A 13,601-nucleotide genomic window follows, 5' to 3' on the forward strand; every position below is an offset into this window, starting at 1 on the left:
CCTTAGATCTTGTCTTGTTTTATAATTTCTCGAAGCGGCGTAGTAAGAGAGGAAAAGACGTGGGAGTGCTAATTTGCGCACGGTGCGTAGTGGGCAACTCATGTTGTGATGTCAACTTTTAAAAGGCAACTTTTGGGCCCACGGAGGAGATTTTATGTAAAATGAAGACCGTTGATCTTGTAGAGCATCATTAGGTCCCATCTCATGAGTGAAATGATCCTCTGGTAACCATAAACTATGTTTGACGACTCTCAATAATGGCATATGATCATGTGATCAAAGTGTTGTGAAAGACATTTGATCAAACTTATGATTTTCGTTCTGATCAACGGATCCGATCATATAAACAAGGTAGAAGTGGGACCCAATGAGTATGTTTGAGGAAGGAATGCAGGTTTAGGAAATGATAAATGCGCCCCTTTTCATTACTTGGGACACCCAGCTCCACTCTATCTATGGCTGCAAAAGGCTGGTGTACATCACTTGCGATGGATTTAAGGGACCTGACTGCCACGGTACATTGCGGCTGGGTATCCCAAGTAATGAAAAGGGCCGCATTTATCACTTCCCTATTCGAAAATTACAATGGGCCCACTTCAACGGATGATCCAAACTGTCCATTTGTCGGGCCACAATGTAAATATGATGTATACCGCATATCATCTCCGTACGATGATCCTAACCTTTTTTGTGTTTGAAAGTTACAATGGACCCTTCTTCAACGGATGATCCAAAACTATTCATGTGTTGGGCCACAATGTAAATATGTTGTACGCCGCAGCTCATCTCCTTAAGATGATCCTAACCTTTTCCCTATTCGAAAATTACAATAGGCCCACTTCAACGGATGATCCAAACCATTCATTTGTTGAGCCACAATGTAAATATGCTGTACGCCGCAGATCATCTCCATAGATGATCCTAACCTTCTGTGCCTAGATTGGAGGGTTAGGATCAATCCTATGGAGTCATCTGCATCGTACAACATATTTACATAGTTGAAGTTGGCCCCACTGTACTGTTCAAAAAATACTGGACTTCGCATGCTAGCACCATCTAAAATTTCGTGCAAAGTTAAGATCACTTGCTCGGCCTAGATCTGCACTGTAGACAAAAAGAGATCTTAACCATTGGATCAATGTAACTTTGACCATCGAATGCCCTCCCTTGCCTGCGTCCTCTTTTAACCGTCTATTTGCAAGCTCTTGATCACATGGCAACAATCCACGGCATATTCTAAATGGGACCCACACCACAACAGATAACTTTATCATTATCGGGGCTTCCTCTCACCATAATAGATACATTGCTGAAAAGCAGGCCCCACCATACGGGTTTAATATACAGTGATCATCGAGGCCATTGATCTAGCAGGCCGCTAGATGTTCGGTACTATTTAGAAGTTAAAAACCATTCATACCCTCAATTATGTGAATTTTGAAGCCCTTCAATCTGAATTTTCAGTTATAAATTCTAATATAACTTCACACATTGACCATTAATTTCAAAAACATCTCAGCACAAGCAAATTGGATCATAGCATGGAAGAAGCCTCCATTTACAATGACACCCATTTTCAGATTCTAAGCAGTGTCAAAGCAAAGGAATTCAAACAACAGTTCAATTAAATTTTGATCTACCCTGTATTAGTCAGAATCTGAACATCCCATACACTGGGGCCTGATTAATGCTAACTAAAGATTGAATTCTAGATCTAAAAATAATCAAACATGAAAACAAGAAGTCCCTACTCTTCAAGCCGATAGTGTTCATGGCCGACGACAACCTCGAACTCCCAAAACCACTGTACAGAAAACCCAAATTGAAATTGAAGAAGGATTCTCATCAGTTCTGCACAAACTCAACAGGCTCATTTCAGCTACAACTAAGAACCTGCAAAGAATCGATCATTATAGAATTAGTTCATCTTTACCAACAATACATATCAACAACAAAACTCACTTATAATAGATTGATACTCAGTCATTGGTGTTCCTGCCTTGTACTGCGAGTTTCGCTGCAATCTGTTCTTCCGTCAATGGCAAGTAATAGATACGAGGGGTGGTTCTCGTTTTCCTGAAGAGATCATCGAGTGTGAGCACAGGCAGGTCTGGTTTCTTGGGGGGTGGTGGCGGAAGTTGAAGGCGTTCCCTTATGAGAGGTGGGTTGGTTAAGGGCGGGAGTGGAGGGAGGGAAGGTGGGGGCGGTAGCTGTTGCCTTAGGACATGTTGACGAGGGGAAGATTGAGGTTGGATGGAAGGGGCTGAGGGTGTAGTTAGGCCGGTACTGAGGGGTACCGGAGACTGTGGGGGAGCTTCAATGCGAATCTTCACTTCATGAGGGTCGACAAACTCAGCTGTCAGAAGGCGTCCTCCGTTCGGGGCCATTGCAGATTGTCGAGAGCATTTTGAGTCTCTAGAGCCTCTTCCACCAATGAGTACTACATAAACCAAAATCCATTCATCAGCGTTACCTCGACACAAATCAAATGACTGACTTTCAAATATTGCCTTTCTAATTGTGAAATCAATATGAAAACATGATACCCTGATGTCAAAAAGATTGAAGAGCATCTTTGGATGCCATATTTTAATTAGTCTTAGAAATAGGGTTTTATGGCCACTTTAGAAGCCATCAGATTGGGGATCTTCTTCACGGAAATAGCATACCATGGTATATTTTATCCTTGGATAGAGTTCCCATCCTCCTTTTCTTGGACAAATATGAGCACAACAAATTGGTGAACATTAAACAAGATAATTTCAAGATAAAATGATCCAAAGAGGATAGTCAATCCCAAGAACATTTTGTTCAGGGATTTCTACCCCATGGAGAGCAGAACCATTATTCTGCAGATAAAGCTTATTTAACTTCAAAACCATTTGCATATAAGATTATATTCAAATAGTTTTTAGAGGTATCCCAAATAGGCCCAAAAAGAAGATGTGTTTTATCTGCGTAGGAAAGATATGGATGCACATGGAACTCGATATGGAATTCTCAAGTCGCTTCTATTCACAGAATGAAGCAAACATGAAAATCTTCTGAATTTCCCAGTCCAGAAAAATTATTTGAGTTTTTTTTTTGAATTTTTTATAACTACAAATATAAGGGATTTGCTAGGGTCCATCACGAGGTGCTGGTCTGACATGCGACAGACCAGCCGCGAAATGCCTTTTGCGATGGACCCTAGCAATTCCATAAATATAATGCATGCATTTAGACATTACATTCCTATAACATATCTGCAAGAAGATGCTAGTGTGAAAATTTTCTCGGTGTCAACTAGGTCAATTGGACTATAACTTACTAAGCAATGTATGATCGAATGATCCCCAGGTAGTTTGCAGATGGGTTGTATACTCACATGCAGTGTTTCTAGTATAAAAATTAATAACCTGCAAACTACTCTCAACTTGATTCCTCATTTATAGATACATAAGACAATATTGGTTTCGAGACGACTTGAGAGTCTCAAAAGAAGAAATACATTAGACAATATTAGTTTACAAGGTGTGTTGGAACAACGGTTGCTATGACTCCAACATCCTCACAGCCATGGAGCGAGCTATAGAGGATGAAGTCCACATCCTCTCACTTTTCCTTGGTAATGCTGGCAATCTGCATTTCTATGATGATGCAATCGCAATTGGCGCCTTTGCAGTCGTGCAAAGGGGAATATTCATGGTGTGATCGGTGGGAAATGATGGACTCCAACGATCCATGGTTCGGAATTATGCTCCCTGGATTACTACGGTCGGTGCAGGGTCCATCAATCGGAGTTTTCCTGTCCAAGTTGAGCTGGGAAACGGATATACTCTGTTTGGCGCTTCCTTCTACAACATCAAGGTCAACTCAACCAACATGTATCCTCTAGTTTTTTTTTTTTTTTAAATTGTGATGTTGGGCTGATTATTCCTGATAAGGTGAAGGGAAAGATAGTTGCGTGCACTTCTAGCAGGTCCAAATTTTGTGCTAAGGAAGCGGGTGCTGTCCTGTTTAACAGTTGGTTACAATGAATGGATGGCATTAATCTCTTACATAAACAGTATCCAGAATCCATTAGCTAGGCTAATGTTAGACCCTCATACATAAATTGAGGAAGAAAGAGCGCCGATGGTGGCCATCTTCTCATCCAGAGGTCCAAGTATCTTCGTCACGGAGCTTCTCAAGCCCGACATCATCGCTCCGGGATTCAACATACTGGCGGCGTGGCCCACCCTTGAAGGGAGACCCGGGGAGGAGGGTAGATTACAACATGCTTTCAGGAACTTCCATGTCATGCCCTCATATTGGTGGCGTGGCTGCGCTAATTCGTGAAGCCCATCCGAATTGGTCTCCGGCAGGGATCCGATCAGCATCAATGACGACGGCATCATGGTCGACAATAAATTCCGTCCTACAGTTGCGAACGACTACTTCGGTTTCGCTCATAGTTAGCAAAACACCATTTAATACGGGATTTTTAAAAAAAATACTCATTTTATTGGTTTGCCGTATAAAACTACTTTTAAAACTCAGGTGCAGTTTTAAACTCATTTTTTACCATTATTTTGACTACGTTTTTTTGAACCAATGCCGTATTAAACTCGAATTTTTCCCGTTTCGTATTTTTGCCGTATCACGTTTTGCTAACTATGGTCTCGCTAACCCGTTTGATTTCGGAGCCGGACATGTTGCCCCCAATTGGCGTTGAATCAGAGGCTCATTTACAATTCGGATGCGGCTGATTATATCAGCATTTTATGCAACCTCAATTACACTAAGGTCTCAGATGGAGATGATCGTTCAGATCTCCATTGACTATTCAATGACGAATTCAAAACCAGGTTATCAGAATTACCCTTCCTTCTCTGTCATATTTAATTATAAATCCAATGTTGTTCATATGAAAATGGTTGTGACCAAAGTTAGTCATGGAGCCGAGAACTATATTGTTGACGTCGAAAATTCAAGGCCTGATAAAGTGGAGATTACTATGAAACCAACATTCTTGATGTTTAAAAGGGTGGATGAGAAGCAGAGCCACACTGTGGAGTTTAAGAGCAAGGTGGAGACTGGCAGTGAGGAGTTTGGATACGTCATTTGGAAGAATGTGAAGCAGTGAAGCACTCTGTTAGGAGCCCTAGCAGTGAGAAGATGTTTATGAACCTCTTATGTTGTATTTGATCTTAATGATTTAAATAGATTATGCTTCTGCAATTTATTTAGCAGCTCCGTATATTATGTATGGTTGATTTTGTATGAGTCTTGCATGCTTGTGGGGCCGACCCTACGGGCATGCGGCGCACTGACCCGACTCCGGATTTTGGGTCGTGGCGTGACACTCATAGCATTTGTTTAAACCTTAAAGTTAGCACATTGGGAAATGCTGCCCATATATTAGAGTTAAAATTGCCATTCAAAACATAATAATAATAATTAAAGTCTTCTTCTTCTTGTTCTCATTAGTGATGCTTCTTTCAGTTCAGAGATAAGTTACATTATTTAGGCTAGGAACTTTAGCATACCCACCTCATTTGCAACCCAATATGACTGGTACACTGCAATCCTTCCGTCGGTAGCTGATTAGGGCTAGCAACGAGGCGGGTCGGGGCTGGATGTTGCATTCCCCGTCCCTGCTTCGGGGAAAGCGGGGGATCCCCATCTAGACGTGGCAACTGGGCTGTGCCGGCACGCAGCACGCCCGGCACAGCACGACATGGGCCGTGCTGGCATTGCACGATTGCTACAGTGACATGGACCGTGCCGTGCCGGCTCGAAGACGTGGGCCTTGCCGGGCTGAGGGTTTAGGGACGCGGCACGAACCGGCACGACACGAGAAGCGGCACGACAAAAATCAGTGTAAAAGGCAGTTTATGTGGCTATTTTCTCTTGCCGGCACGGGACGGCACAACACGGGCCGTGCCGTGCCTAACCTCCTGCTTATTCGTGCTGGCACGGCAAGGCCCGTGGCCATCGTGCCGTGCCGTGCCTGGCCCGCGGGCAGTTAATTTTCGTGTCGTGCCGGCACGGCACGGCCTGTTTGCCACCTTGATCCCCATCCCTGCCCTGCGGGGAATGTATGCCCCTCATCCCCGCCCCGTCCCCGCCCTCATATCACAAAATGTTAAAACTTAAAACGTATTCCCTCTCTCTGACTCTATGTTCTCCTTGGAAATTGGAAAAGGAATAAAGACAAAAAAAAAAAGAAAAAGGCAATAGCACATCAGCACCATTCCCTCTCTTTGTTTTTTGGAAACTATAATAACTTTTGAATTTTGACAGCTGTTTGAATAGTAAAAGGCAATATGACTTAATGCATTAATCAAAACATAGAATTAGGATCAGCTATTACTTTACTGTTTTAGTGCAAAAATAAATTTTTTTTTTTAGGCTACATATATCTTCCTCCGGAGAACTCTCACTTATTGACATTCAACTTTGAGTTTGAGGGTTACCTTTGAACATACCAGAATTAGTATCCTCCTCTTCTCGTCTTTCGTTTCATATTATAATCCCTGTGACATCCGAGTGCTGAGAAACTCCAAAATGATATATTAGCTAACTTTTAGAGTCTTCTGTAATGAAGTAGTCATCTGGGTTGAGATGTCGGAATTGTAGTCTTGCCTTTTTCTTCTTTTTTTTTGTTTTGTTTTGGGTCTTTGTAATGGCTTGTGTGCCTTTCTTTTTATCAACAGCTACTCTAATTCAATATTACTTGTTTTTCTATTTGGAGGCGGACTCATCATGGAAACCTTATCCTGGATTTGGAAATTCTCGCCAGACTTTCTTGGAATTTTTTTTTCTTGGTTTACAATGTTTAAGTGTTTTTTTGTGTAATTTTATAGTTTTTGTTCGTTTGACAGATATGCTTATTTTATAGTTTCTGTTCTTTTGACAGGTATGATATGCTTATCTTTTATGCTTTTCTTACTTTCTCAACTCCTAAATGATTGATATAATTTCTTCATTTGAAATATTCATAATGTGTGTTTGTTCTCTGGTAAGAAGCAGGTTTCCTCTTTTCTATCTTGAAGAAAGGAGTTCTCTGCCGCATCTCAGCCTAATGCATCCAAAGGATCTGTCCCCCCGGAAAAGCCTTCAGGTTCAGGAAATATCTCAAAAATTATCATTGGAGGTATTGCACTTGGTACTGCTGTAATGGCAGCTTATCAAACGGGCTATATAGGCCAACCTAATGTTAAAGTGAATTCTTCTCTTGAATCTCGTAAGTTCTATGCTGAAAATAAAAATTTGAAGGACATTAAAAATTTGGAAGACCCTTTATTTATTCCAAGTAATGGAGAATTGAGCAGTTCTAGCCCCAATGTGGAGGATGGTCCAGATAAGAGTGAAGCTCATTCAGATTTTCCGCATCTTAAGAATCCGCAGAGCAACGGGGAAGGTGAACGCCAGGTGGAAGGTAGTTTGATGCCAAATCACCATGATAGTCAGTCGGAAACATTATCGAAAGACACTTTTCACAAGGAAACTTTGGAAAGTGGTATTATCAACACTCACACATTAGTGGAACAAAATGGGGGAACTGACCATACACCAAGTTTTGAAGCAAGTGGTGCAAAGGAAGCTTCACCTCTTCATCTAACGTTCAATCAAATGCCTAAGGCATGCCTCAATGTTGTTCATCTTTGCCTATATCACTACTAAATTTATCTGGAAAAAATGCTTTTTTCCACAGGTGTTTGTCGTATACTGTTTTGTTTGGTGAAACTATTGGATATCCCTGACATGAGATGGGACCCACTACCATGTTTGCTTACAGATCATATCAGTACCAGCAACTAAAATGAGAGGATCCCAAATTCTTCTCCCGTGGGACCGAATCAGGCCTCCTTCATCCTGGTCTCTGTTTTGTTAATTTTCTGTATATGCAGCACACATGTCTAAATCTTCTGGAAGTATTTTTTGTACTTTGTAGAATGCATTCCTTGCAAAACATTTTAACCAAGAATTGCTTTTATGTCCTTTTCTTTTGCAATTATCTGTTTCCCAATGATGTTTTGTGTCCTTTCTCTTGAAAACATTTCCCAACGAATCTACAGGTCTTTTGACATCTATATTTCCGTAAGTTTATATTGGGTAAGCTGGCCTCAATTATTGTTTACTTTCAACAAAATCACCGGGACCTTAGATGTAAGCTTGCTGTCCTAACATTATTGATTGAGCTAAAATGTGGACAGTTTCATGTTTCTGCTGGAAAAATAACTGCATATAGTTTTATAAAGCCATTTGCTTTTCCATTGTAGTTTTTGTCTATTTTTTTCAAATGATATTTCTCTTGCAGGATGCACCTGGTGAGGAAACCGAGGTACAAAGTCCCCTATCTGATTCATATCTTCTAAGGGAGAGTGATGAAGTCAGTCCCGGGAGTTCCTTAAATGGAGAGGCTACTGATGGTTCCACACCTTCTTCCAATGAAAATGAGGTTATTTCATGGAAAACAATTTTTCACATGCCGTATGCGTTCCTTGCTTGGGATACTTTGTGCATGTACTTTCCATTCTGTTGCCTATTTTCCATATCTTGAATCGGAATTTTGTGAAACTGAAGGCCTTTGCAGTTACCAGAGAGGGTTTGAAGGATACAGTCATATCCAACGGTGGAAAACTAGTCCTAGATTTCATAGAAGCCATTCACGCTGCTGAAAAAAAGCAAGCTGAACTCGATGCCCGCATATATAGTGAAGAAAAGAGGATGTTGAAGGTATGGTTTTAAATTTCCACCGAAATCCGATAAATTTCCACCGAAATCCGAAATTTTGGATTTCAGTCAAGACTGAAACCGAAATCAGACGAAACCAAAATTTCCAAAATTTACCAAATTTCGGTTGAAATTTCCTTAAAATGCTTTTTTAATAATTTTTTTCCCAATATTTCGGCCAAAATTTCAGTCTCGGACCCGAAATTTAAAACCATGGCTATGATGCATAATTCACGATTTTTGTTCTTTATGACTAGGTAGCTGATGGTGGTGTTCACAAACTTGGGTCATTTTTTATTATTTCTCTTCATTTCTTGTCCTTATATTTGCTATACTTCAGGAGAAGTATGAGAAGGATATCAAAGATGCAAGGGCAAGGGAACTAATGTATGCTGAAGAGGCAGCACTCTTAGATAAGGTTGTATATGTAACTTTCATTCCTTTTTGCCTCTTTTATCTGCTGATTTTTTGAAGTTGGACCCTGATGCTCTTAATTTCTTATCTGTCAGCTCAAGTTTCTTTTCTCTCTTTAATAGGATATGATTAGTTTTCTCTCGTTTAGTATTATTATTCATACCTCATGCATGGTTTTAAATTTCGGCCAACACCGAAATTTCGAATGTCTGTCCGGACCGACACCGAAAGTACAAACTTTGATGTCGGTCCAGATTTCGGCCGAAATTTCTTTTGAAATTTTTTCCAAAACTACTGAAATTTCAGATGAAATTCTGTAAAAAAAACATATTTCATTAATGTGCCGAAATTTCGGCCGAATTGTTTGAAATTTCATTGGTGACATTCCACCAATGGGGTTGCCCTTTCATCCGGTTTTTGCAAGGGAGCCCTTGAGTTTAGCATTCTTCTTTTTCACTTTATTTCTTTTCTTTGCTTGATTTTTCTTGAATCCTTTATGTTGCTGCTATTTTTTTTTCCTTGATACTATTTTGCATTATGAACATACATTGAATCACCGGGATACATGGTAGAGTTTTAAAAAGGCCCATTTTGCTACTTAAGATATCCACATTTCCATGTGTTGATAGTGAATAACAATGACAATATAGATTTCTTAAGGACAGGAAAAACGGCTGTATTAGCTGAAAATAGTAACTGTTTTTGGAAGACTTGGCATTAGCTAGCAAACAGAGCGGCATTAATAGTTCCAGTTGGATGCAACTCAACATATAATGCATAGTTTCAAAACTCCTCCGCATCTCGTTGACTCCCATGAGTCAAATCCCTTTTACTTTGGCCGCATTTTTGTCCAAGTCTGCATTTGCCCTACAAAGTTAATCAAAACTACTTTTGACTCTCCCGAGTTATGAACGAGTCAATCGAGTACTCAACCGCATCAGCCGAGTACTCGACCGCATCGTAGTGAGTCGACTAGGATTTGCTTTGGCTGCGTTTTGACCCACATCCGCATTTTGAAAGACTGAATAATGCATACTCAACTTCCCAAAGAGTTCATACATGACATCCCATGGTTTTTGCTTGTTTGAGCCTTCTAGACAATGCCTCAAAAGATGAAATTACTTTTCTTTAGTGCATAGCTGTGGTAAATTTTCTGTAAAACAATTTAAATAGGTATTTATTATTTTATGCTGCGTATATATGGGGCATTGTTGCTTGCTATTTCATGACATTGGACATGCCCTAAGTGAACAGTAGGACATTGGGACTATTTCTTGAACCATGCTATTTTTTTTAATACGAATCCCTTCTGAATGCTTTTATTATGTTAATGAAACCTCTTTTAGGAGTTAATGAAACCTCTTATATGAAAACTAAGAGGTTTGAAAAATCATTTTCTCAAGGCTTTCGTTTTGAACATTATTTTTTATTGTGAGTAGTATTCCCATATACACGTGTTTCTATATCTGGGATCTTGCAGGGAGCACTTTCGTTGGAAGATGCACTATCGAAGGGTTTACCAATTCAAGCTGAGATAGATGCTTTGTACACTTCTCTTGAAGGCATTGACGGGGACTCACTTCTAGATTTGGTGTTTCAATCCCTTCCTAGAGAAACACTGACCTCTGGTATAGATACTCAGTTGCAATTAAATCAGAAGGTAAGCTTATGGAAATTTGTCTTTTTGTTATGACCAATGCTTATTTATATCCTCTATCTATTTCCACTTGATTCAACCACTCTTATACAGCCGCTAAATCAATGCAAAATAATAGTCACATTTGAACTTACATATTAGAGTAGCTTTGGTTTGTAGTTTATTTATTTTTTAATGGCATGTGGTTTAGTGTGAAAAGTTTAAACATGGTAATTTAGACAAGGAGGAGGATGAGAAAGAATCACACGGGAGTGGAGAATTCGTGAGGTTCAGTGTACCCCACAAAAATCCCAAAATATATTAGATATGTTCTTATTCCCTATTATTACGAGTATGCCACTCATGGATAAGACCTATCAATACATAATAAATCAAGAGAGAAGTGTGAGCCCTGCGATGGGCCGACTACATCATCCACTTCAACACTCCCCCTCAATCTGGAGCGTATGTATCACCCATGCCGAACTTGGAACACATGATAACTGACTATAAACAAGAGCTTTGTTGAAAATGTTACCTAACTGATTTTCAGACTTAACATATAGAGTGCATATCTTCTTGCTCATAACTGCATCTCAGATACAATCCACTTCAATATGTTTGGTTCTCTCATGGAAAACTGAATTACTGGAAATGTGGGTTGCTGCTTTGTTATCACATAATACAAGCTTGTGTTTCTCCACTGGAAACTTAAACTCCTGCATTAGAGTCTGGAAAAGTTCACATGTAGAATTTGCCATAGCTCTATACTTAGCTTCTTCACAAGTGTACAACAACCTGTAGTCGACCGACTGTCAGATTAAGATTCTGCCCAGTTTGTATATGAACAACCAACAGTGTCAAGATTTCCACGTGGATGATACACAAGTCCTTTGCTAGGAGCACTCATTAGATACCTTAAAATTCTGAACACTGCTTCCCAATGATTCTGTTTGGGATTCTCCATAAACTGACTTACAACTCCCACAACAAAGGAGATATCTGGTCTAATAACCGTCAAGTATATGAATTTCCCAATCAATCGTCTATACTTCTTGTTTTCAAAATCACCGGATTTAACATTCAAACTATTTCATTGGAGTGTCAACTGGTCTAACCCCAAGCATTCGTATTCATAATGGTCTATTTCTTTTTTCTTTTTGAGAAAGGGCAACACCTTACTGCCTGCGGGCTCTATTTCAGTAACCAAAAAGTACCTCGGATGTCCCAAGTTTTTAGTGTGGAATGTTAAATACTTCTTTGTTGCATTCCATTGCACTACTTCAGATGCCTATGTGTGAATAAAAATCGAGTGATCTGCATGACTCCTGCGAAAGCCTTAGTTCGTAATCACCTGACAAAACTTATCAAACCATGCAAGTGGACTATGTTTGAGCCTCAATTTGTATAGTTATCAATCTCCCCCTGAGCAAAAATAATAATAATAATAATAACATTTTGGGACATGCATATGAAACATTATAGTGAGAGTAATTTCCAATACCTTTTAGCTATCCCGTTTTGTTGAGGAGTTTAAACACAAGAAATTTGATGAATAATATCTTTCTCAACAAAAATAAAATAAAATAGCAACATCATTTTTCACATATTCTAAAGCATTGTCAGAATGGAAGACCTAAATATCATTGCCAAACTGTATTTTTATTTCTTAATGGAATGATTTGAAAACGGAAATAACTTCTGACCTTTCTTCTAGTCATCATCTACAAAGATAGTAAAATAATTAAAATAAAAAATAATAGGCACACAACAAGGTCCCCAAACATCAGAGTTGACTACACAGACATTGACCTGTGATGTTTTCCATATTCACAAGCTTCACACCCAAAACTAGACATTGACTGAACTGAATAGACAATACCATTTGCTTGATCTTTTATACCTTTTCAATTTTTATTACAGTTTGATGCTTTGAAGGGAAATGTGCGGCATTTTAGCCTTATTCCATTTGGCGGAGGGGGCATGCTGGCTCATACTATAGCGCATATAGCCTCTTCATTAAAGGCAAGTCCTCTATCAGATTACTCCACACAGAGCTTCGTGCACAAACGATTAAAAAATATTTTTATGCAGTTCCAATTTGCTAATAGGCCGTTCTTTCTTAATTTACAGTTGAGAGAGGATGATCAATCTGGGGACGGCATTGAGTCTGTCATCAATCGGGTCGATAACTTTTTAGCTGAAGGGGGCGAGGAACAGGGTTATCATTGAGCAAGCTCTATCGCTACTTCAATCATATGCTATTTCTATTAGCCTTGCTTGATTTTGAATAGACCTTCCAAGTTCCAGATTTTGCACCCCTCTTCAATTCCTTTTCTTTCTCCATGATCCCGCCGGTTTTATTAATTTTCCCCATTTTTTCTGATCGGCGGGGTCAATTTTTTTAATTGGCAGGATCAACTGCAATGGTGGTCTTGTCAAGATGATAATTCAAAATCATTCAAATAGTTGCAGCTTTTTCTTCTTCTTTTGTTTAGGAAACCTACAGGTGAGAATAGTGGCATGTTTCAATGCTTCACTTGAGTGTATCAAATACTACTGTAACTAGTGGCCTTGCTATAATGCTGATAAATTGATCTTTCTGTTTCATACTCACTTGCAGAATTATTCTAGAATCTGACGATCCAAGACTTTAAAGCCGAGCTATTAGAGCTGTCTGGAGTGTGTATGATATGGTATATTAATAGTTTGTCATTGCATGCTCTTAGTTGCACTCTACACCTAAATTGCTATCCTCGGTTTGCCAGTATCTCTGGATTCATGTTATTGGCCAACAAGTTTCCTAATTGATAGCGGACTATGCTTCCAGCCTTATTCAGGACCCGGG

General features: G+C 39.6%; 1 pseudogene across 1 annotated transcript; it reads left to right on the forward strand.

The window, feature by feature from the left end:
- Positions 1–6,442: 6,442 nt before the first annotated feature.
- LOC143848803 (MICOS complex subunit MIC60, mitochondrial-like) lies at positions 6,443–13,331 on the forward strand (annotated as a pseudogene). The gene is made up of 7 exons (XR_013235478.1): positions 6,443–7,120; positions 8,288–8,428; positions 8,554–8,706; positions 9,044–9,121; positions 10,598–10,777; positions 12,677–12,778; positions 12,887–13,331. The product of XR_013235478.1 is annotated as an MICOS complex subunit MIC60, mitochondrial-like (transcript).
- The last annotated feature ends 270 nt before the right edge of the window (positions 13,332–13,601 follow it).

Source organism: Tasmannia lanceolata, unplaced genomic scaffold, assembly GCF_043159265.1.
Source record: "Tasmannia lanceolata isolate RefF3 unplaced genomic scaffold, GAP_Taslan_0.1 ptg000016l, whole genome shotgun sequence".
In the NCBI taxonomy this organism is placed as follows: Eukaryota; Viridiplantae; Streptophyta; class Magnoliopsida; order Canellales; family Winteraceae; genus Tasmannia; species Tasmannia lanceolata.